Here is a 23,696-nt window from a genome sequence, read left to right as displayed (position 1 = left end):
AACCACTCTCTCCTTGGAAATTCTAAAGCATTCTATTCATCTAGTTCATCTTTTATTATCTCACTAATTATAAAAATTATGAAAGATGCATAAAGAAAGAGACATAATAAAGAAAGTTTTCCATAGGTCAATCACTTTCTAGGCAGTGCTTTCATTTATACACGTAGACAATGGAGTTTGAGAAAAAAATTCATATTCAAATTTAAATTAGAACATGTGAGACTTGGATAAAATCATTTGATCTTACGGACTGTAAGCTTCTTTATCTATAAAATAGAGTAATACTGCATCTCTCTCATAGGAATGTTGTGAGGATCAAATGAAATCTCCCACCCCAACAAAAGCTGAGAAAGTGCTTAAGTACTTAGCATACTGGACACGCTCAATAAAATGTTAGCTCTCCCAGAAGGGCTTCTATTCTGGCTATCTTTCCCCCAGGATATTTCATTTTATTCCCTCCAGCAGCTGCCAAAGTAACCTTCCATACAGGATACTTTTAACAAGTTTACTTGGAATTTAACTGAATTGTTCTGAACTAAGTAAAATTAATTCAGCATCTCTCATTACTCATAGATTAATGCTCAAGAGCAGCAGTCATTTTTAACCCAATTTTAGAACCACTGAGGACCCAATGTCATGGTTGGAACTCTTGACTTTTTATTTCTGAGAGGAGTCTTTGGTAAAAGTCACTAGTTAGCCTCTTACTTTCCTAGGCACTCTTACACTTTAACCAGACGCCAGAAATGAACCACAGCATTAACAAACTATCCGCAAACTTAAGTCTTCAAAAGAATCACCCTTATGAAACCAAGCACAGATAGTTACCAAGATTCTAAAATTTGTCCTCAAAGGGCCTCAGCTGCATGATGATTGCAGGAAAAATCATTTTCTTTAATTCGTAAAAAGGGTACACCAGCAAATTACACAGAACAATTTCCTAATGTAAGCTAGACTGATGTTGATATTCATTTTTTAAATAAATTACTGGCTTGGATACTGTCTATGTGAGAACATCCAGTAGACTATTTTTGTTTATGAATGAAGTGGCAAATCAATTCTTATTTGAGCAAATAATAATCAATTTGGAAATTTCAGAAGTTATGAACAGAATTATCATGTCATGAATACAGATCTTATTCAGATAGTATAATCAAATTAAATGTTTTATTCGTTACAGGTCAATACAGGACTGAGAAACTACTGTTTGTTCTTATATTAGTAATTACATTAAAATAAATAACAATTGACTACATGTCATTCAAATATGGTATCTTTGAAGGCTTTCAAAGGAAGCCTAATAATTCACAGATTATTTAACATAAAAACTATAAAGAAAAAAATAAAAAGATGTAATATGTCAAACTCTATTAACATATTTATCATAAACATCCCCATTACAGATTTACACAAAAACATGGTTTCTCCTAATGAAAGCAAGTTCTGTTCATTCTTGTACTGGTTCACTGAGTAGGACTAGTGTTGGTTCACTGAACGTGACAAAATTGATCTGATTTTGCTTCATCTGCAACCAAATGATTATAAATAGGCTGGAGCCTTCACAGATGTAATTATACCACAACTCAAACTTTGGTGTATCAATCATTCCGAACCCCAAACATCAGTCAGCACAAGGCTCTCTATAAAAGAAAGGGCAGTTAAGAAGTTACTATCACCCAGCCACATTTTGCTTCAGCTCCCTAAGAAAAACAAGACCAAAACCGTATTTCCCTAGAACATCTTACATACTACAATCCTCACAGGGTCAATTCATCATTCTGCAAATAGGTCGCAAAGATTTTTTAAACGCACCAAAGAGAAAGAAAAGATTTAAAGGAATAGCAAGCAGGACAAAAAGAACCAGGATGCCCACTTCCCAGGCCCTGCAGTTATAAGCAAAGGTTACCTGTGTTTTTTTCTTTTAAATGAATAACAGAAAGAATAATTCCACGCTGCTCTACAGATGCACTTTTACGCAGTGACATTCTCGGCCAAAGGACTGCCATGGAAAGCACAGGGGGAGGTAGGAAACATGTCAATTACCATCAACTTGGTCTACCCAGGTTGAAATAAGAAGATTGCAAAGAAAGAGCAGGAAGCAGAGAAGCCATCCTGAACTGAGCCTTCCATAAACCGGGAAGCATGGCTTGACTTACTAATGGAACTTGAAAACACTTACTCTAAATCTAATTTTGATTTTGATACCCGATTAACGTGGCAGAAGTCAGCTTTTAGCTTTACGTCAGAAAAAAGAAATGTCTCTGAATTTCACCAACACCAAAATCTTATATTTTTTCACATTACAAATAAGTCATTCCCCAAACAAAATTGTAACTTTATGAGAAAACAAAAGAAAATGGTCAACTAGAATCTAAAGACCATAAAAAAACACTGACTTTTTTTCCCTTCTCAATCATACGCATTCACAATTTTTATAGAGTTGTAATTAAGGAAGAGACATAAATTTTCAGTCTTCATATTTCCAATACAATTATTTTAATGTCTTGCATCCTTGCTTATTGAGAACTATACTAACACAAAGATAGAAATAGCACAGGTAAATATTAAAATACAGATGGCATTTTAATTATACTATGAAAAATGTCCAATTTTTATGAAACATATAAAATCATACTATATTCCTAAAACCCAAAACATTTTTTTTTAATGTTTGCTTATTTTTGAGAAAGAGACAGAGAGACAGAGTACAATCGGGGAGGGGCAGAAAGAGAGGGAGGGAGACGCAGAATTCAAAGCAAACTCTAGGCTCTGAGCTGTCAGCACAGAGCCTGAGGCGGGGCTCAAACTCAGGAACCGTGAGATCACGACCTGGACTAAAGTCGGATGCTTAACAAACTAAGCCACCCAGGCTCCCCTCAAAACCCAAAACACTGTAATTCATAGATTTTCTTTTAGTAAAATAGTTTTGTGAATTTTATCATTGCATGTAAAAAAGACCCAATTCCTAGAATCATTAATGGAAATTCTTGAAATTCTTGAGATAATATACCAAACTTGTAAATACTTCAGTCAATAGTTATTGGAAGTAATGGAAAATTTTAATCTGTTTTATTCTAATGGATAAGGAGCATTAGAATGCTTACCATCTTTATGAAAAACAAAGCATTTTTTTATTTAAAGTAATGCATACCATATAGTTATCTAGAAAATCCATCTAAGTTGGTTTGCATTCTCTTCTACCATCTCAGATCTCCACATTTATCCCAAAGAGAAATAACCAGAGACTAGTACTTTTAACAGAGTAACTTAAACAGGAATGGAGAGGAAAAGTAGCAAAGATATGATAGCAAAAATAAATAGAGATACATTGAGACTTAACCCTACTTCTTGACCAAATGTTTTTCACAGAAAAACTGCATTGCAAAAACCCAAGTATTATATGGTACTAGCATAAAGACAGGCATAAATAATCAAAGAAACAGAATTAAGAGTTCTGAGGTAAACTCTTACATTTATGGTCAACTGATTTTCTACAAAGATGCTAAGGTAAATCAACAGGGAAAGGACAGTCTTTTCAGCAAATAGTGTTGGAAAAATTGGACATCCATGGGGGGAAGTGAAGGGAGAATTAACATATACCTGAACATCAGACCACACACAAAACTTAACCCCAAAGGGACCAAAACCTAAGTGTAAGGACTAAAATAACAAAAGTTCTAGAGAAAAACATAGGAAAAAAATCTTAATGACCTTTAGTTATTCAGGGAATATTTAGGAACATCAAAATCATGAGCTTTAGAAGAAAAAACTGATAGACTGAACTTCCTTACAACCAAAAACTTTTAAAACTCAATACCCAAAGAACAAATAATCCAATTTAAGAATGAGCAAAAGGGGCCCCTGGGTGGCTCAGTCGGTTGAGCGGCCGACTTCAGCTCAGGTCATGATCTCGCGGTCAGTGAGTTCAAGCCCCGAGTCGGGCTCTGTGCTGACAGCTCAGAGCCTGGAGCCTGTTTCAGATTCTGTGTCTCCCTCTCTCTGACCCTCCCCCGTTCATGCTCTGTCTCTCTCTGTCTCAAAAATAAATAAACGTTAAAAAAAAAAAATTAAAAAAAAAAAATATGCAAAGAATCTGAAGAGGCATTTCCCTAAAGAAGATACAGGAGTGGCTAAGAAGCTCACTGATTGCATAACTAGCTCAATAACAAGGAGATAAATTTCATAATTATCATCTTTTGTTCTTTTCAAAAGCTACATAATAGGATGATTTCATTAGAAACTCCAAAGCATTTTTTTTCTCATATCACAGTCGTTTTCAAATCACTGTAGAAAATAATGGTAATAACATCCAGATTGGACAAGAAATGAAACTACAATAAAACCTTGGATTGTGAGTAACTTGTTCTGCGAGTGTTCCACAAGACAAGCAAACACTTCTAATAAATTTTAACTTGACAAACGAGCGATGTCTTCCAATACAAGTAGTACATGACGCCAAACATCACATGATCACAACTGAGCCAATGGCTTCTCTCTCTCTCTCTCTCTCTCTCTCTCTCTCTCTCTCTTTCTCTCTCTCTCTCTCTCTCTGGCATTGGGGATGAGTGTCTCCCATGTTTGGTTGCTCAATCTCAGGCCGTGGTGTTTGGCAGAAATCAGGGACTTTTCAGAACATTGGAAGATGCCCACAACTGGCACTAGTGTATTTTTTGTCACTTCAAAGCGCCTATGGACACTCCTTTGCTTTTCCATACAGAGAGTAAGCTTAGGAATGCTTTGCTTCATTCTGGGTCAGGCTGCCTGCAGATACAGACCCTTTTCTCTGCTGCCTTATTGCCGGTTACATTAAGTACAGTATATGACAAGAGTTTATTAATGCTGTTCTGTAGTCAACATATGTGCGAGCGTATACAATGGCTCCCATTCAGGAAAAGGTTGAAAAGAAAGGCAGTAAGAAGATGACTGCAGCAAAAGCCAAGAAGCAAATCATCAAGAAGCACGAATGAGGTATGCAAGTGGCTGAAATTGCAAGATTTTATAAGAAGTCGACGTCTGCATCTCATCTGCAGAGGGGGAGAAAAAGGCAGAGGAATCCCTTACTTACTAATGAGATGAGGGAGATGTGTAACATGTGGGAAACAGTGCAAAATTTTGTAGAAATGCACCGCCTGAATAAGCTGTAGCAATGCAAGCGATGACAATGCAATGTCACACTGTCCTCAAAAGGAGCAAAAGCAAGTGTCATTGGATAGGTTCCTTGTTAAAGTTGCACAAAAGGAAAAGATTCCATTGAGCCAATAAATAGCAGTGATTCCATTAGTGATAGTAAAAGTTGTCTTACACAATAACCCTCCTCTCTCGTCTCCCTCACACCAGCCACAGAGGTTTTCAAAAGTAAGTGCAGGTCAATTTGTTTATTTTTCTTTATATATTGTATTTTATTTATTATTTTGTATGATATTACAGTATTGTGATCATTTTTATATGAATATGTTTGGGTTGTGGAACGAATCATCTGAGTTTCTATTATTTCTTATGGGGAAATTCACTTTGATATATAAGTGCTTTGGATTACAAGCATGTTTCCAGAACGAATTATGCTTCCAAACCAAGGTTTTACTGTACTTAGATATAAACTTAATAAAATATGTACAAGATCCATATAAGGAAAACTACAAAACTCATGAAAGAAATCAAAGAAGTTCTAAATAAATGGAGTTATTCCACATACATGGAAAGGAAGACTCAATATTGTCAAGACATCTGTTCTTCTCAACTTGACCTACAGATTCAACACAATCTCAGTCAAAATCCTGGCAAGTTATTTGGTGGATACTGATAAAGTGATTCTAAAATTTACAAGGAAAGGCAAAAAGCCCAGGATAGCCAATACAATATTGAGGGAGAATAAAGTCGGAGGACTAACACTACCCAACTTGAAGATTTACTAAAAGCTACAGTAATCAAGACAGTGTGATACTGGTGAAGGCACAGGTGAATAGATCAATGGAACAGAAGAGCAAGCCCAGATAACAGACCCATACAAGTACAGTTAACTGATCTTTGACAAAGGAACCAATGCCATTCAATGAAGAAAGGATAGTTTTTCAACAAATGGTGCTGGGATAACTGTAATTTCACATACAAAATATGAATCTAGACAAAGACCTTGACAGCTTTCACAAAAATTAACTCAAAATATCTGTAGATCATTTACCTAAATATAAAACATAAAATTATAAAACTCTAGAAGACATAATAGAAATATAAAACTCTAGAAAATCTGGATGACCTTGGTTGGGCAGTGACTTTATTTTTTTTTAATTTCTTAACATTTATTCATTTCTGAGAGACAGAGTGCGAGTGGGGGAGGGGCAGAGAGAGAGAGAGAGAGAGAGAGAGAGAGGGAGACACAGAATCTGGAGCAGCCTCCAGGCTGCTGTCAACACAGAGCCCAACATGGGGCTTGAACCCAAGGACTGCAAGATCATGACCTAAGCTGAAGTCGGACGCTTAACCAACTGAGCCACCCAGGCACCCTGGCAGTGACTTTTAGATACAACAGCAACAATCCATGAAAGAATTAATAACTGATATTCTGGACTTCATTAAAATTAAAAACTTCTGCTATGAGACAGACGCTATTAAGAGAATGAAAAAAGCCACAGAACTGGAAGAAAATATCCACAAAAGACTTACCTAATAAAGGACTGGTATCCAAAACATCCAAAGAACTCTTAGAACTCAACAGTAAGAAAATCCTAACAGGCACCTCACCAAAGAAGATATACAGATGGCAAACAAAGATATGTAAAGAGGCTCAAAATCATGTGTTATTAGGAAACTGCAAATAAAAATAATAATGAAATGCCACAGAGGCACCTGGGTAGCTCAGTTGGTTAAGCGTCCTACTCTTGATTTCAGCTCAGGTCATGAGCTCACAGTTCGTGAGTTCAAGCCCCACATAAGGCTCTGTGCTGACAGTGTGGAGCCTGCTTGGGATTCTGTCTCCCTCTCTCTCTGCCCCTCTCCTGCTTGTTCTCTCTCTCTCTCTCTCTCTCTCTCAAAATAAAGAAGTAAACATTATTTTTAAAAATAAGGCTTGATGAACATAGGTATATAAAATTGGTCTTTATAAGAACACAGAATTCAGGGGTACCTGGGTGGCTCAGTCAGTTAAGCATCCAACTTCGGTTCAGGTCATGTTCTCAAAGTTCCTGGGTTCAAGCCCCATGTCGGGCTCTGTGCTGACAGCTCAGAGCCTGGAGCCTGTTTCAGATTCTGTGTCTCCCCTCTCTCTCTCTGCCCCTCCCCTGCTCACACTCTGTGTTTCTCTCTCTCTCTCAAAAATAAATAAATGTAAAAAAAAATTTTTTTTTTAAATAAAGTCTGTTAATTTAAAAAAGCAATGTCTGTCACAAAAAATAAAATAATAATAAGTCTAGCATGAAGAAGAAGAAATAATCTTTAAAATTCATGACATGCTTAGAGAATTCTGCTTAAACCAAAAGCCAACTGAGGTTTAGGTGAGAAGAGCCGCTGTTACCCTGCGGTGTTAAAATAAACTCTGGACAACTTTCTGGGAACCTCTCATTTGGCTGCTCCCAAAACAATTGTGTTTACTGTAAACACCAGGATTCTACTACTAGGGAAGCTCCGAAATTATCTTCCTTATCTGCTATTCATTTTAACTATAGGCTCTGAAAAGCCTCCCTTTCTTTGAGACTCAAAAAGCAAGTAATTGAATTAAAAGTATTTTTTCCTAATGTTCCTGAAGACTAAATTCTACTTCTCCTTTGTTAAATAACAGCTCTCTGCCAGTCTCTCCAACACCCAACAGAATTCATAATTGCATCTCTACTCCCACAGAACTTCGTTGTGTGTGTGTGTGTGTGTGTGTGTGTGTGTGTGTGTGTGTGTGTGTGGTTTTTTTGTTTTGTTTTGTTTTTACCTCTAGTGATACATTTTTCACATCATGTGTCAGCTAACTGAATACCAATCTGGCCCATCTCCTACACTGTGAGCCCCTAAAGACAGGGAGTGCCAATCATTTCACACTAACACCTCACACCTAGAAGGCATTCCCAATCAGGACCTTTTTGGATCTAAGTGATAGACATCTAATTCAAACTATCTAACTTGCCAGGAAAGTGAAACCAGAGTTACTGCCTTTAGATGGTGCTGTATCTGAGTTTTGTATACGGTGTGGGGTGTGTGGGTGTGTGTGGGTGTGTGATCTCTTGTATCTCCCTGCTCTGATCTCTGTGTTAACTTTATTCTCCGAAAGGCTTTCCCTAACTGGTGGCAAAGAGGGAAACTAACAGCTCCAGCTTAAAAAAAAAAAAAACCCACAAAAAGGAAAAACCTCTTTGCAACAGGGTCAGTGAAAACAGTGGTGTCCTCCATAAACCGATCCTTGTGACCCTGACTAGCCAAGCTTATGTCACAAACCCATAATGGAGGCAGCGAGGCCACCTCCTTTGACGATGATACAGGCTGAAAACAGAGCAAGGGTGACTGACTGCCCAGGGAAAATCTAGGCGGTTTATTGAAAGAGAGAAAGAGAAAAGGGATGCTGAGTGGGTGAAGTCAACAGACGCTCACTACTTTGCAGGGTCTCAAGACTGCTGACTCACTCCTGCCTGGTGAGTATTTATTCACTGTTTATTATGTATAATGCTGAGTTACTGCCTGAACACCCAATAGAAATGTTTGTTTGTAGTGCCTCTCCTTGTACAGGACACGTACTCAAAATGAACTGTCCCCACCTACTGCTCCACATGAGGTGGTTTTGTTTCATTCTCCTGGTCCACGGTGAGGCTATTTTGCATTTGTCTACATTCCTATTATTTTCAGGACATTTCTTTTCTTCTGTCCTATGTGAGTGTCTTCATGCCAAATGTACACCCTGCCAAAAATGAACATGTTGCTAGCTTTTGTCCAGGGGGAGATAAAAGTAAAATCTTGCCAAGCAAACCAGGGCCAGCAGCACCCCAACAGAAACGGCAGGTTTCCATGATGCCCCCTTCCCAGTGTGAGAACACAAATGAGGGCGAGTCTGAAAACACCAGTGCAAGCCCATGCTTTCTCGAGGACACGGTTTCTCTCCAAAATAAAACCAAGATCGCTATGGTTGTTCTGTGCGGCCTCTGGCTGTGGCTTCTTACATGTGTGCGCTGAGGACGTTCCCTGAGAGAGGAGAGGACGACCAGCAAGACGATGGGACAGAGGAGGCGGGGAGGAAGACAATGATACACTGTACATGTAAATACGTCAGGATCAGATCTATCTTCCATTTGTACAATGCTAGGAGTCTCTCGAATAACTGGGAATGACTATTTGGGGCAGTTTCAGAAGCACTTTATGGCATAAACAAAACGGCTTTTCCCTAGTTGACCCGATCCATTTCATCCAGGCTCTCTTATCTTATACTAACCTGATTTTGCTTAAGTTACTGTCTGTCTCCGGCTTTCACAGGAGCTTTCTTTTATGGATTTTCCATCCAGCAAATGTTTCTGTTCCACGGCTGGGCAGATCCGACCACAGCATGCTTGGCTACAGACCACAGCAGCTCACCCACAGCAGCTCCGACCTGGAGGGGGAAAGCCAGAAGCCATTGGAGGGATTCATATTCACAAACACACACACACACTCTCTCTCTCTCTCAAGAGTTTATGTTTGGCAGGATAACCCCAAATGTTTTCCAATTGTTTAAAATCATTAAGGAACAGAGACAACAGCTTATGAGGTGTCCTAAAGACAAGTGTGGGCTATCCTAAAGGAGGACTAAGGTATTTAACCATTATTGAGAAGGTTCGGCCAAACGATTATACTCTGTTTGTGGAAAATTCAAAAGCCAGATGTTTTAATTAACCACAGAAAACACAAGCTACAACTAAAATTTCATGAACACAGTGATCTGCCCTGTGGAAAACCACAGGAATGTTCTGGCAAGACTCAGTCTGAATTCTTGGGACACAGAGGGCTAGAATCATTCCCCTTAGGAACTCGAACAGAAAATTAACTTGCTCAATATGTTTTAAAAAGTAAAATGAAACCCAGATTTAATCTCAATCAAATAGAAAAACATTTCGGGACTTCAAAGGGCACCACACCAAAAGACACATTAGGGGAAGGTCATAAAGAATCCCAGTGTGGTTCAGGATTTAAAATGCATTTTCAATGCAAAGTGAATGCTGTAACAGAAAATTTTATAGGCTAAATAATCCAAAGGGGAAACTAATCATCTTTCATTTCCTAATAGAGAAAAATGATATATGAAACCAATATTCAACAAGTGAGTTATAAATATTATCAAATGTATAATATATTCGGGCAAAAGGAATCTCTTAACTCTCCTCCTTCATGCCAAACCTGTGGCCTGGCCCACGCTAGCTACCATGCTTCAGCTTGAGGAATCAAGGCATCCAGAAAGACAGTGCTAAAATAACTTCTGCTCACTGGTACTGCAAGTTAACAATTCTGGCACGGAAAACTAAAATGAGGGAAACTTACAAAAGCAATTAGTGAACAACTAAGAACTAATAAATTAAGAAGTCCTCATTTGTTAATTATAGTATTAGCTATGACAACATCTATAAACGCTAAACATTGAAAGCCTGTTTGAGAGGGAACAGGACAAGTGTTATTTTCAGATACTGGGTCTACAATTCTATTTCTGTAAGTCAAAACAGACCCTGTCACAAGTGTGCCACGCATAATATTACATTAATCTGTACCTTCATTTGAAAACTCAGTCCCAAAAATCATCTCAAAAGGAATACAGGAAAGTTATATATATATATATATGTATGGTATGATCCCAATTTTATTCTACAAACTGAGTATGTATATTTTAAAGACACCAAAGTATGAAAAAAGAGCTATTTCTGGGTCATGGAATTAGAAGCCATTTGTCTTTCCTTGGTGTTTTCCAAATTTTCTACAACTTATATGGATTACTTGTAGAATTAGAATACTTTTAAAGAAGATTTTTATTAAACAGTATGAGAATACAAATCAGGAATTGGATGTCTATCCTACATCAGCCCGATCTGTGGGTTTCCTCTTATCTCATCAATAAGAGCTAATAAATTAAGAAGTCTTCATTTATCTGAACTCAACAATTCTTAATTTAGAAGTTCCAAACCCAAATGTCCAATAACACTGTCAGAACTGATTAACACTACTTTTCTAGAAATAAAAAGTTTGTGTTTGTTTTCTGCAAACTTACCACAAGGAGACAAGAAGACCATAGTTATTTCCCTCCTTTAGTTAATTCATCCAATCATCTCTGTCACTGCCATGTCATCTAATTTTTGCTTAATTAAAAAGAGTGCCTCCGGGTGTTACACAGTCTCACAGGGGCCCGGCCCTAGTGAGCACTTGACGCCCTCCATTTTTGACACTCTTTAGCATCCCAGAACACACAAAACACAGTGGTGGAATCTTAACACTGGAAGAGTTGGTAATCCATCATTCCAAGAACCCCCAAACTCCCTGAGGTTACAAATGAAGACAGTGAGATGCCCAGAGAGTTCAAATATCTTTACTGAGGCCACGCAGCAGGGATGAGAGGATCAGGGATCAAAGTCCAGATCACCTGTCTCCACTCTGACCCAGCACTCTTTCCACCACTACAACGTCTCAGCACACACTCCTCCAAATGCAAGTTTGTATGAAACACACGCACATGTTAAATTCATACCAGCAAAACCAGGAGAATAAGACAGACATTTGTTCCACCAAAAATGAAATGCATGCAGAAAAAAAAAAAAAAAAAAAAAAAGACTCAACTGCAGGCTAAAAAAGATGTGGTGGCTCTGCCCAGAACACGTTCAAGCAGAGGAACAATGGCTGCAGTGTGCTCGGGCGGCAGGTGTCCAGAACAGAAACTGCCTATCACACCGAAAGCTTTCTGGTCCTAGCATTTGCCCTGTTGACAACAGCACATACCCAGCAATCAAAGCAGGACAAAGGGTTTTCAACAAGCTAAAACTACACTTGCAATGAGCCACCTGCAAGAGAGAAGAAAGATGCATGCTCACCCCAGTAGCTGCAAACAAGTGATTTATGGCATCAGGTCCTGGCCTCTTCCTGCCAAAATGACCCAACTCTTAGGGGAGAGGCATTAGTGGTTTCAAAAATTAACAACAGTCCCCGAGAACTAACGTAAAATAAAATGAAATAATCCTAATACTTCCTCTCTTATGTCTGATACAACCTCAGAGAGCAAGCAAGATTTTTCTCTTTGCTTCTAAGTTATTTATTTGAAATACTGCTCACCTCCACTTCTTTCTTAGCATCCACCTACAGTGTCCCCGCCACACCAATCAGAAACCCAAGATTTGCACAAAATGTGAATAGCCTGAAAAGCAAGGGGAGAGAAGAGGACAGATGGCAATGACAAACTCAGAAACGCTCCCTGAAAAGCCTTTATTGAGCTCACTGCTCGTCAGCCTGTCCTACTGTGCAGCAGGACAACAAAGCCATGGGCTGTGAAGCTGCTAATAAAAAAAAAAAAAAAAAAAAAAAAAAAAGCCGCATCGAGGGATGATGTGATCTCGCTTTGTAAGAGCCAGCACAAACACAATAGCTTGTCCCGCCTCATTTGAGAAGCCAGGCACCCGACTAAAAAAGAAAATGCATTTTTTTCCACCCAAAACTGCTCCTCAAGTCCCTGCCATATATTTTCATGGCTGGATCCTGGAGGAAACACAACATTGGCAGTTTATTTATTCCCCCTTGATGCCTCTGTTCTAATACTAAAGGTCAATGTCCACAGCGGGCAAAGGGAACTGGATTCTTGTTGCCATTTCACAATGAAATCAAAGCTCTGTGGTATTGTTCAAGTAACTCTTTAAAGTTATTTGTAAGGCGATGATGGTAAGTTCAAATTTATCCGGCTGGGAGAACGAACTCTGACCTACTGATCAAACTGGATGAAATCTTGCTGGAGCCATCAAGTTATCTTTCTTAATAGAGATGAAACAGAAATTAGATCAGACTCACAGATTTTAAAAGGCTTTCTTGGAACCCTGGCTGGGTGTTGTGTGGTCTTTACTTCAGTGGATGCCTTTGGCGAAACGTGCACCCAGATGCTTGCCACCATTTGAGAATCTTAGATGTTTGGCCGGCATTTTATTGTTCCTATTCTAATATCACAGGGAAGGGTTCTCCTTCTCGAGCCTGAGTCCAGAAATACCAGCCAAGCCAATTCAACACTTCAGAAATTTCTATATCAAAATGACCAGGAAGACCAGGCTAAAATACACTGGAGAACATGCCTTTCACCACTTTGGAAATCTGATTTTCAAAAACATATTTACAGTATTGATAAATTTACATCTTAAAATGTTTGGCAGGAAAAAGTATAGTCTTAAAATTGTTTTATTTTTAATTTGTTTCAAAAAGGACGTATGATAGGTACCCATCACAGGCAACTGAAAAGGATCTATTATGAATCACCCAAACTGGCACCAACAAAGACTGTAGCTGATGAGGAAGACATGGCACAATTTGGAAAAGGTTTCATATGGTAACTTCCCATCTCTGGCTCTCAAGTAGAGGTTTCAACCGGAGGGGGCAGGGAGGGGGAATTTATGTTCACCAATGGTTTTTGTTTGTTTGCTTTTAAATAATAGACTGATTTATTAAAACTGATCATTCAGTTTAAATTAAACTGTTCCTGTTCTGGGTGGCAACTTAAAACCAAAAACAAAGTAAAGTTTATCTCACCCATGCTAAACTCATTTTATTCCTAATTTTAGTGCTTTTCTTAAAAAAATTTAACTATATTTCATTTATTTTTTTTAGAATATCAGTTATTTCTTTATTTTTTAAATATGACTTATTGTCAAGTTAGCTAACATACAGTATATACAATGTGCTCTTGGCTTTGGGAGTAGATTCCCATGATTCATCGCTTACATACAACACCCAGAGCTTACTAATATTTTAAAGGCTGTTCTGGAAAGAACAAGGGATGAAGACACAGGCAGATTTAGAGCTTGCAGTCCTAGAATGACCTGAGGCTTTCTGGGATAACTAACGTATGCTCTTTAACCTTTGTTACATCATTTGTAAAACTGGTGTGATACCATCAGCCAACTTCATGGGGCTGCCAACTGATAAAACCAAATATGAACACAGTATGGAAACTTTAGCTCTATATGTTCATTCAACAAATATTTACTAAGAAACTGCAATGCTGCCAGATAAGGCACTGAGGACACAACCATGAACAGACCCAGTCCCTTCCTGCAAGGACTTAGGTTGAGGAATGCAGTGTGATTTGCGTGAGGCACAGGGAGCTATGGGAACACGCAGGCAGCCTCCGATCCAGATACCAGACCAATATCAGGTATTGTTACCTTTAAGAGTCCTTGAGAATGTTTCTCAGTGAAAAGTGGTAGACGTGGCTTTTAGTTTGGTTGTCTAATTGTTAGCTCATTCATTTATATATTCTTCTCCAACACTACGTGCCAGGCGCTATTCTAAGTGCCGGGGACCATAATTTCCGCCCTGATAAAGCTGACGTTTTAGTCATTTCTCATCCATATGAAATGCACAATATATATGAACTAGATAGAGTAATAAGCAGCAAGGCTGCAATACGGGGATTCTTTTAACCAAAATACCTACACACAAAAGTTAAAAGGAATATTCTAACTGATCCAATTAGAATAAATTTTACTTCTTTTTAAAAAAATGTTTAAGTTCATTTTGAGAGAGAGAGTATGCATACAAGCAGGGGAGGGACAGAGAGGGAGTGGGGGAGAGAGAGGGAGTGGGGGAGAGAGAGAGAGAGAGGGAGAAGGGGGGGGAGGGGGGGGGAGAGAGAGAGAGAGAGAGAGAGAGAGAGAGAGAGAGAGAGAGAGAGAATCCCAAGCAGGTTCCACACTGTCTGCGCAGAGCCCAAAGCGGGGCTCAATCCGACAAACTGTGAGATCATGACCTGAGTCAAAATCAAGAGGCAAACGTTTAACTGACTGAGCCACCCAGGGGCCCCTAAAAATTTTACTTCTTAATCTCCAGACCACATTTTACAATATACCAGATAACTACTGCGAGCATATGAACCACACTCTTAGGTTTGTGGCACTACAATTTGTGTGTTGGCATGGAGTAGAGCACTCTCTCCACACTGGCCCCCTGCCCCCTACCAAGGAAAAAGAACACACGCTGGAATCCAGCCAATAACAACCCCAGTGTTAACAAGGGGAATATCAGTTATTTTAGAAGCATTTCCTGGAGCACTCATTTTAAAGAATTTTTTTAAAAAGCTGAATTGTTTATTTTAGAAACTAAACTGAAGTTCCATTTTAACATGCCAAATGTCTGCCTTAGAAAAGTTGCTTTTTTTAATCTGTTTTATTACAAAAATAAATAAAAAGGGCCTGAGAACTAGGCTGTCCAGGACACTGTCAACACAACTGTCTAAAAATTCAGCATGGGATGGAGGAGAAGGGGGTGAGAAAAGAGGAAGAAAGACAAAAGAAGGTATGGAGTAAAGAGCCACACAGTGACCAGGATTAATAACCTGAAAGCTCACATACTCAGCAAACACTAAGAGCCAATGTTCAAAACATTGTAGAACAAGGAAAAAAGTATCCGAGGAAAAGTGACCAAAATGATACTCAACTCCACAGAAGACTTCCTAACCCTGGAGTTCCTACAAAAAAATACAAAGTCCAAAGCCCAGTTCCTACGACACACATACCAGGTCTGGGGTAGAGTCCGGGAAGTCTTCGTTTTTTAACTATCTCGACGTGATGCTTTGATGCACAGCCATGATTGGGAACCACTGGTTTTACTAGATTTTCTTACAGAAGAAAGTATCGAAATATTTTTTTCATGATAATGGGAAACTTTTTGCTAAGTGCTTTCCATTAATCCTCACGTCCATCCTGAAGTAAGAACTATTATTACGCCTATTTTTAAATGGGCAATTTGAGTCATAAAGAAGTCCAGTCACTTGACAGATGTTACCTAGCTTTTATTTTTTTTTATTTTTTTTTTATTTTTTTTTCAACGTTTTTTATTTATTTTTGGGACAGAGAGAGACAGAGCATGAACGGGGGAGGGGCAGAGAGAGAGGGAGACACAGAATCGGAAACAGGCTCCAGGCTCCGAGCCATCAGCCCAGAGCCTGACGCGGGGCTCGAACTCACGGACCGCGAGATCGTGACCTGGCTGAAGTCGAACGCTTAACCGACTGCACCACCCAGGCGCCCCTTACCTAGCTTTTAAATCAAAGACCCGGGATTTTTTTACCCAAGTCTTATCTGCCCCATATTTTCTTAGCACCTGGTTAACTGGAACAAGCTAAGTCTCTTTTCCACTCTGTAGTCTAAGGATGTCTGTCACATGATTACGTAATTTGCAATACAACACAGGCATTAGTTTTGCACACAGAACTTAAATCTCAAAATTTAGTAATAAATTCTGTATTAAGATTATGTTCTGAAAATCATGTATAAAGTAGTCTATTTAGAGCATTGGGAAGTATCTGGTCAGGTCTGCAGTTATTTTAGTTACCTTCCGATCCGACCAAAGATTAGCAAAAGGTGTGCTTCTGATCTTAGAGAATGGATGCTCCTTCATCAACACGAGACCTTTGCCTAAGAAAGAAGCTGGACGCAGTGAAGTCCGGCTCATTAGGAATTACTGCCAAGGGCTTCACACGTTTTCACAATTTCAGGCTTTTGTTAGTGTTACTCCATCCGCCCAGACTGCCCCGCCATACCACTCAGACGTGCCAAGTGTTTGTCCTTTGAAGCCCCGCCCAGATATTACCTCCTTCATGAAGTCTTCTCAGAGGCCCTGGCAGAAATAATTATCGATGCCTTTGTAATTTCCAATGCTTCCCTTATCACATATAGCAGGCTGACACTTACCTCAGGAATGCATAGGTCTTATCCTGGCAGAGTCTACACAACATCTCACCTCCTCACCCTTTAGTCTCAGGTTGCCCCAAGTCTTCCTGGTTCTTCCCCACCTCTGAGGTCTCTTTCTCAGGCTCCTTCGTAGGCTCCTTTCTACATGACCACTAGAATACCAATCGTGTTCATCAAGGCTTCATCCTGACTCTCCTCATACTTCATATAAATCTTTTGGTGACTTCAACCACATTCCCAGGCCCGACTACAGAGTATCCTGATAACTCCCACACAGCCATGCAGTACATCACCCATTCACTCACCAGACATTCACTGAGACCTACTCTATGCGCCAAATACGCACCATGCTTTGTCTCCAGGCCAGATCTATGTCCATCTATGTCCAACCTACTTGGATCACAACTCCTGGATGTCCATGCCATTAATGCTCTAACCCCTAATGGCATCCATCCCAAGAGGCACATTTCTTCACATTTTCACACAGGTGATATTGAGACGTGTCTTATAAAAATGGCAGCTTAAAAAGTTTTTGGCAACAGGGGTGCCTGGCGGCTTAGTCAGCAGAGCATGCAACTCTTGATCTCAGGGCTGTAAGTTTGAGCCCCAAGCTGGATACAGAGATTACTTAAAAATAAAATCTTAGGGGCACCTGGGTGACTCAGTCAGTTAAGCACCCGATTTTGGCTCAGGTCATGATCTCACAGTTCGTGGGTTCGAGCTCCATGATGGGCTCTGTGCTGACAGCTCAGAGCCTGGAATCTGCTTCAGATTCTATCTCTCTCTCTCTTTCTTTCTGCTCACACACACTCTCTCTCTCTCTCTCAGAAATAAAATAAACATTAAAAACTTTTTAAAAAATAAGACAGAATCTTTAAAAAAATTGGCAATGTGTTTCCTAAAATTTTTTACATGTACTATATAATGGTGACTCTTAAAACAATGGCATCTTAAAATGAATTGCAGAAATTATCTTAATGTATTTCCCTTCCATTGTTCTACAACAGTGCTGTTCACCAGAACTTTGTTCAATGACGGAAATGTTCCATATCTGTGTTAATTCAATACAGTAGCCACTAACCACATGTGCCTTGAAATGTGGCTAGTATGACTGAAGAAAATTTTTAATTTTTAAATTAAAAATATTTAAATTAGGGGCACCTGAGTGGCTCAGAGGGTAGAGCATCCAACTCTTGATTTCACGGTCATAAGTTCAAGCCCCACGCTGGGTGTGGAGCCTACTTAAAAGATAAATTTTAAATTAAAAAACTTTTAATTTTATTTAATTTTAATGAGATTTACCTATATGTTTATCAATTTCTTTACCATTCCTTTTTGCATCTCAGCCCTTCCTCCTAGAATCACGTTCTTCTTCCTGAAGTATATCCATTAAGAAGTATCTTAATAAAAGTCTGTCATGGCAAGTTTTAGATTTTTGGAAAGCAGGGATACCTGAGTAGCTCAGTCGGTTAAGTGTCCAACTTTGGCTCAGGTCATGATCTCACGGTTGGTGAATTCAAGCCCCGCGTCGGGCTCGGAGCCTGGATCCTGCTTCAGATTCTGTATCTCCCTCTCTCTGCCCCTCCCTCCCTCCCTCCCTCCTCCTCTCCCCCGATCTCTCTCTCAAAAATAAAATAAAACATTAAAAACAATTTAGATTTTTGGAAAGCACATTTTGCCTTTTTCCTGAATGACAGTTCTGCTGGTATACAATCAAACAGTATTTTTCTTTTAGTATTTTGTAGATATTTTTCCATTCCCCATTATTGCTGTTGAGAAGTCAGCTGTCAGCTCATTATTCCCTTGATGAACAATTACCCTTTTCTCCTGGTATGTTCTTAAGATCATCTTTATTTTGGTGTACTGAAGTGTTCCTATATGGAGACATGGATTTCTTTTTATTAGTTTATGTTGTGCTCCCCTCATCTGTCCATAAGTTACTTGAATTTAAGGAACACTGCTCATTTATGTCCTTCATAAACTCTAAAAATTATATACTAGCTCTTCAAATATAATGTCCCTCCATTTGTTATTATCTTTCTGGGGCTCTGAACATATCTCATTATAGTCTTTCTACCTTTCAACTACACTTTCATGTTTTTCTTCTCATTTCTATGTTACATCCCGATTCTTTCAAATCTTCTTTTCTAGTTCATTAATTACCCCTTCAGCTATTTCTAATTATTGAATTATTTTAACAGTTACAACTTTTTCTTTAGGTGCTGTTTTTGTTTGTATTTTTCAAAGTCAGCCTAGTCAATTTTTTTTTCAGCAACAACAAAAACACCTAGATTTATGTTGCCCTTGTACCCACTCTTCACCCCCGCACCAATTTTATTGAGATATAATTGACACATAACACCATATCTGTTTAAGGTGCTTAAGATCTACCATTTGTATATGTTGCAAAATAATTACTACAATGAGTTTAGTTAACATCAGTTACCTCACATAGTTATCAATTTTTTTTCTTCTGATGAGAACTTTTAAGACCTACTCTCTTAGTAACTTTCAAATATAAAATACAGTATTGTTAACTGTAGTCACTATGCTGCATATTATATCCCTGAACTTATAACTAAAAGTCTGTACCTGGACCACTTTCACCATTTCCCCCACTCCTCTCCTCAAGCAACCACCAACCTGTTCTCTGTTTCTAGGAGTTTGGGGTTTTTTTTAATTCCACATATAAGTGAGATCATACAGGATTTGTCTTTCTCTTACTTTTTCCCTTAACATAAAGCCCTCAAGGCCCATCCAAGTTGTCACAAATGGCAAGCTTTCCTTCTTTTTTATGGCTACATAATATGCCTGGTCAATTTTTATCTCACGCTCTCTGTACTGATTTGTGAGTAACTATTTTATTTCTTAAGGCATTTCAAACATAGTTATTTTATATTCTGCATCAGATCATTTTCATACCTAAAGTGCTCAGGATTCTAAATTTATTGTTTTTTGTTTCTGGTGACTCTCACTCTTGGTGGTTTGTTTTCTAGAAGAATTAGAGATCTTTTTTTCTGAATTCATATTTGGTTGATCTTAGGAGAACCATAAGGTCCAAAGAAGGGAATGCCTTCCTCCAGAAAGGACTTGCATTTGCTTCCCCCAAAAGCCAACAGGCGCTACCTACCTGGGCCACCTTGGGGTTTTTTATAGGTCCTAGCAAAAGGCAGGCTCGTCCACCTTGCCACTGACCCAAGGCTCAGTCTCCAAACACAGTGGAGATATCATCATTTGCCCTTGTGGCAACCTATCTTTTGTGTTTGTTTATATACAAAGCTCTCAGCTTTGGTTTAATTTACCCTTAGATGATGGTTGATCTAATTGAGGTAGGAGATTTTGGAGATGTTTTAGCTCCTGTGATCCCAGAAGTACATTAAAAAATGTTTTATCCAGATTACAGTGGGGAAGCATGTCAGAGTATCCAATCCACTATACTGCTGGAAACCTAAGTCCCCTACTAATCATCTTCCCTCAAAACCTACTTTTCCTCCTTTGTTCTACATTTTGCTCAATGGCACCATTCAAACTCATCCAAATCAGAAACCCAATATAGCAGGTACCAATGGCCCCTCTCCTCCCTCCACCTATCCCATGTGCAACAAGGTACCAAATCCCACCTTCTTGCTTGATCAAAAGTGAGTTTGCATTCATGTTTTTGATTGGCATGGCATCTGGTAGTATAATTTTAATCATCAAGGACAAGTAAGAAAAATAAATAAAACTAAATTAAACAACCAAATCATGCATTCCTGCCAAAAGAAGGTGCTTTTGAAGTTTTGAATACAGGGAGGTGGAAGGAGAACTGAGTTACACACAGATCTCAAAAGAACTAAAACTTTGGTGTTAGAACCATAATCACATTTCCAAAGAGAGGTTTAAACAAAATTATCTGTCAAAATTATCAAACAAAATTATCTGTCATGACAAATTAATGTTAATTTGAATTTTATTGGTTTTGTGGCTTTGTTGAATTTACTCTATAAATTTGTCATTGTTTAATAGTTATATAAGAGCTGAAGCATAAGGAGTTTATACCTAGTTTTATGTTTGAGCATATTTAAGCTACTTCATAATAAAAATATTTATGTTAGTACTGGGGATTTGTAAGAAATTTTTTCCTTTAAATAAAGAGGCCCATAAGTTATTGAGATTTAAGGAACACTGGTCTTTATATACTTTGCCACCTTTGATATCCATCCTTCTCTCCATAACTCAACAGACAGAAATGGAATACAACAGCACAAGCAAGAAATCATTTACTAAACTCCAATTTCTCCTCAATTCTCCAGTTGTTTGAATTAGCTTAAGACGGATGAATCTCTTAAAGCAGGATGCTTTGTTTCTTTCCTCGAATAGTGGCAGTTTCTAATATGTAAGACGTATGCTCTCCCCAGATCCTACCATCACCCCCTTCTACCTAAATCTATAAAATGGCACAAACGTACCTGGCAACAGTACAGCAAATGAAATGTGTCAAACAAAGGGCAGTCCTTGCCTTAAGGAAGTCCATTTCCTGGTTGGGCTTCAGTAACCGGGAATCTGGGTAAGTACTGCACTGTTGTTCTGAATGAGTACAAGAAACTCCCAATCATTTCTTTTTAACTTCAATATTCTTATTCTTTATGGACTGATGGACTGTATTTCCTTCGGCCATCATGTATTTCATTTTAAAAGTCCCTTCTACCGATACAAAACTTTCCCTCTCCAGCATACTGGCCTATCTGTCAACATCTTTTACTTCTCTTTCCACAAGGTCCGACTCAATCAGAACCAGAAGGGAAGTCACCACATACCCATGCCATCTGCTACTGGACAGAATGTTGAAAGGGCTTACCTAGAGTCACACAGCTGATGGGCACAGATCAGAACCTGTTTCTATCCAGTTTTGCCACCAACCACAACTCTGTGACTCCTCTGACTCATTTTAAAACATTAGTAGCTTGGGACGCCTGAGTGGCTCAGTCAGTTGAGCGTCCGACTTCAGCACAGGTCATGATCTCACAGGTGACAAATTCGAGCCCCACATCAGGCTCTGTGCTGACAGCTCAGAGCCTGGAGCCTGCTTCAGATTCTGTGTCTCTCTCTGCCTCTCCCCCTCCCCCCGTTCATGCTCTCTGTCTCAAAAATAAAAATAAACATTAAAAAAATAAATAAAATATTAGTAGCTTGAACTAGGACTTCAAATTAATGAAGTCTTTAAACTTCTTTCATTTTTAAAAAGTCAAAGAATTGGGTAGTTTGCTAATAATAATTTGAGGATACCCACAGTGGATGAAAGAACAACTTGAGTTTCAGTTAAAATCTAAAGAAAAGTTTCTCAAATTCTAAAACCTAATTCCAGCATTCTTTTTGGAAATGTTTTTTTATTGTTTTCATTTTTGTTTTTTAATCAGAGTACATTAACTCAGGGGGAAAATGAGATTACCTCTTTATTCAAAGAAAAAAAGAGAACATTCTACCGGATGCATAAAAATAACATGCATGTAACTCTAATTCAGCAGTTCTCACATTCAGATCTGGGGTGGGACACAAGAATATGCATTTTATTTTAATTGGATTATAGCTGACACACAATTTTACATTAGTTTCATGTGTATAGCACAGTGATTCCACAACTCTATACCTGAGGCTATGCTCACAAGTGTAGCTATCACCCATCACCATACAACACTATTACAATATCCCTACGCTGTACCTTTTATCCCTGTGACTTATTCATTCCATAACTGGAAGCCTGTATCTCCCACCCCCCTCACCCATTTAGCCCATTCCCTTCATTCCCCTTCCCTCTGGCAACCTTCAATTTGTTCTTTGTATTTATGGGTCTGTTTCTGCTGCTTGTTTGTTTTGATTTTTAGATTCCACATATAAGTGAAATCATATGGTATTTGTCTTTCTCTGACTTATTACACTTAGCAGAATACCTTCTAGGTCCATCCCTGTTGTTGCAGAAATATACATTTTTAACAAGCACAAGTGATTATAATGCTGATGGTCTGAAGGCCACTTGATAGGAAGGACGGATCTATACAATTTCTTTAAATTAAGTTAATTTTGGTATTTCTTCCTAATCAAGAACGTAAGGCCAAGAAAAGGAGGAGGAGAAAGGAGAGGAATAACAGAGAACCCAAATGAAAAAAAAAAAAAAAAAAAAGACAGACATGATGTTACCCTTCAAGTACATGGAAAAATGGCTTTCATGGAATGACGGTCCTAAACTCCGACCTAAATTATTCTGAGAGCTGCTGCAAAGAATTTTTAAAACCAACTCAGAGCTGAAATGGCACTAGCACCCAAGGAACAGGTGAAATCAAAGACAAGTACAGAGTTTGGCAGATTTCAAGCCCTCAAGAAATATTTGTTTAATTAAGAAGCAACCCTGACTCTAGCTGGAAATCTATTTAACCGCAGAAGTGAAATCATAATTAATATGATCACATCTCATTTTCCCTCTGTGTCTGTTTCCTCGGGGCATCTATAATGTCTGAATTGAAAATGGAACAGTAAGTATTATAATAACAACATTTGTCGGAAAGCTCATCCTAATTTTTGTGGTTCATGAATTGATGGATATGCCTTTATTAATTCTTTTCAGACTTTTTCAAAGAAATCTGAACTTTTAAAATTACATACATTATCCACCTTAAACCAAATGATCCTGGCAAGCAAAACCTTCTACTGGAAAGGACAGTAGGGAAAAAAAGAAAAGGGGAGGAATAGGAGGTACAACTAATTTAAGGGAAAGAAATCAAGAGTAAACAAGTCAGGAATTAAACGTAGCCAGAAATACAAATTGCTACTTCAAGGTCCAGATATTATATCATGTTTAATAGGGTG

General features: G+C 38.6%; 1 protein-coding gene across 8 annotated transcripts in view; it reads right to left on the bottom strand.

Annotated features, from left to right (window-relative positions):
* The window catches only part of APBB2 (amyloid beta precursor protein binding family B member 2), a 388,585-nt gene that overhangs the window by 302,073 nt on the left and 62,816 nt on the right, over nucleotides 1–23,696 (bottom strand). For all 8 annotated transcript variants that reach the window (XM_019413533.2, XM_019413479.2, XM_019413526.2 and 5 more), the window contains exon 2: nucleotides 9,395–9,550. The gene's annotated coding sequence lies outside the window, so the exon portion shown is untranslated. The remainder of the gene's footprint in view (nucleotides 1–9,394; nucleotides 9,551–23,696) is intronic.

Source organism: Panthera pardus, unplaced genomic scaffold (genome assembly GCF_024362965.1).
Source record: "Panthera pardus isolate Hobbes unplaced genomic scaffold, ASM2436296v1 HiC_scaffold_13, whole genome shotgun sequence".
Classification (NCBI taxonomy): domain Eukaryota; kingdom Metazoa; phylum Chordata; class Mammalia; order Carnivora; family Felidae; genus Panthera; species Panthera pardus.
Note: the sequence above shows the minus strand (reverse complement) of the source record. Positions and strands in the feature narration are given on the sequence as shown.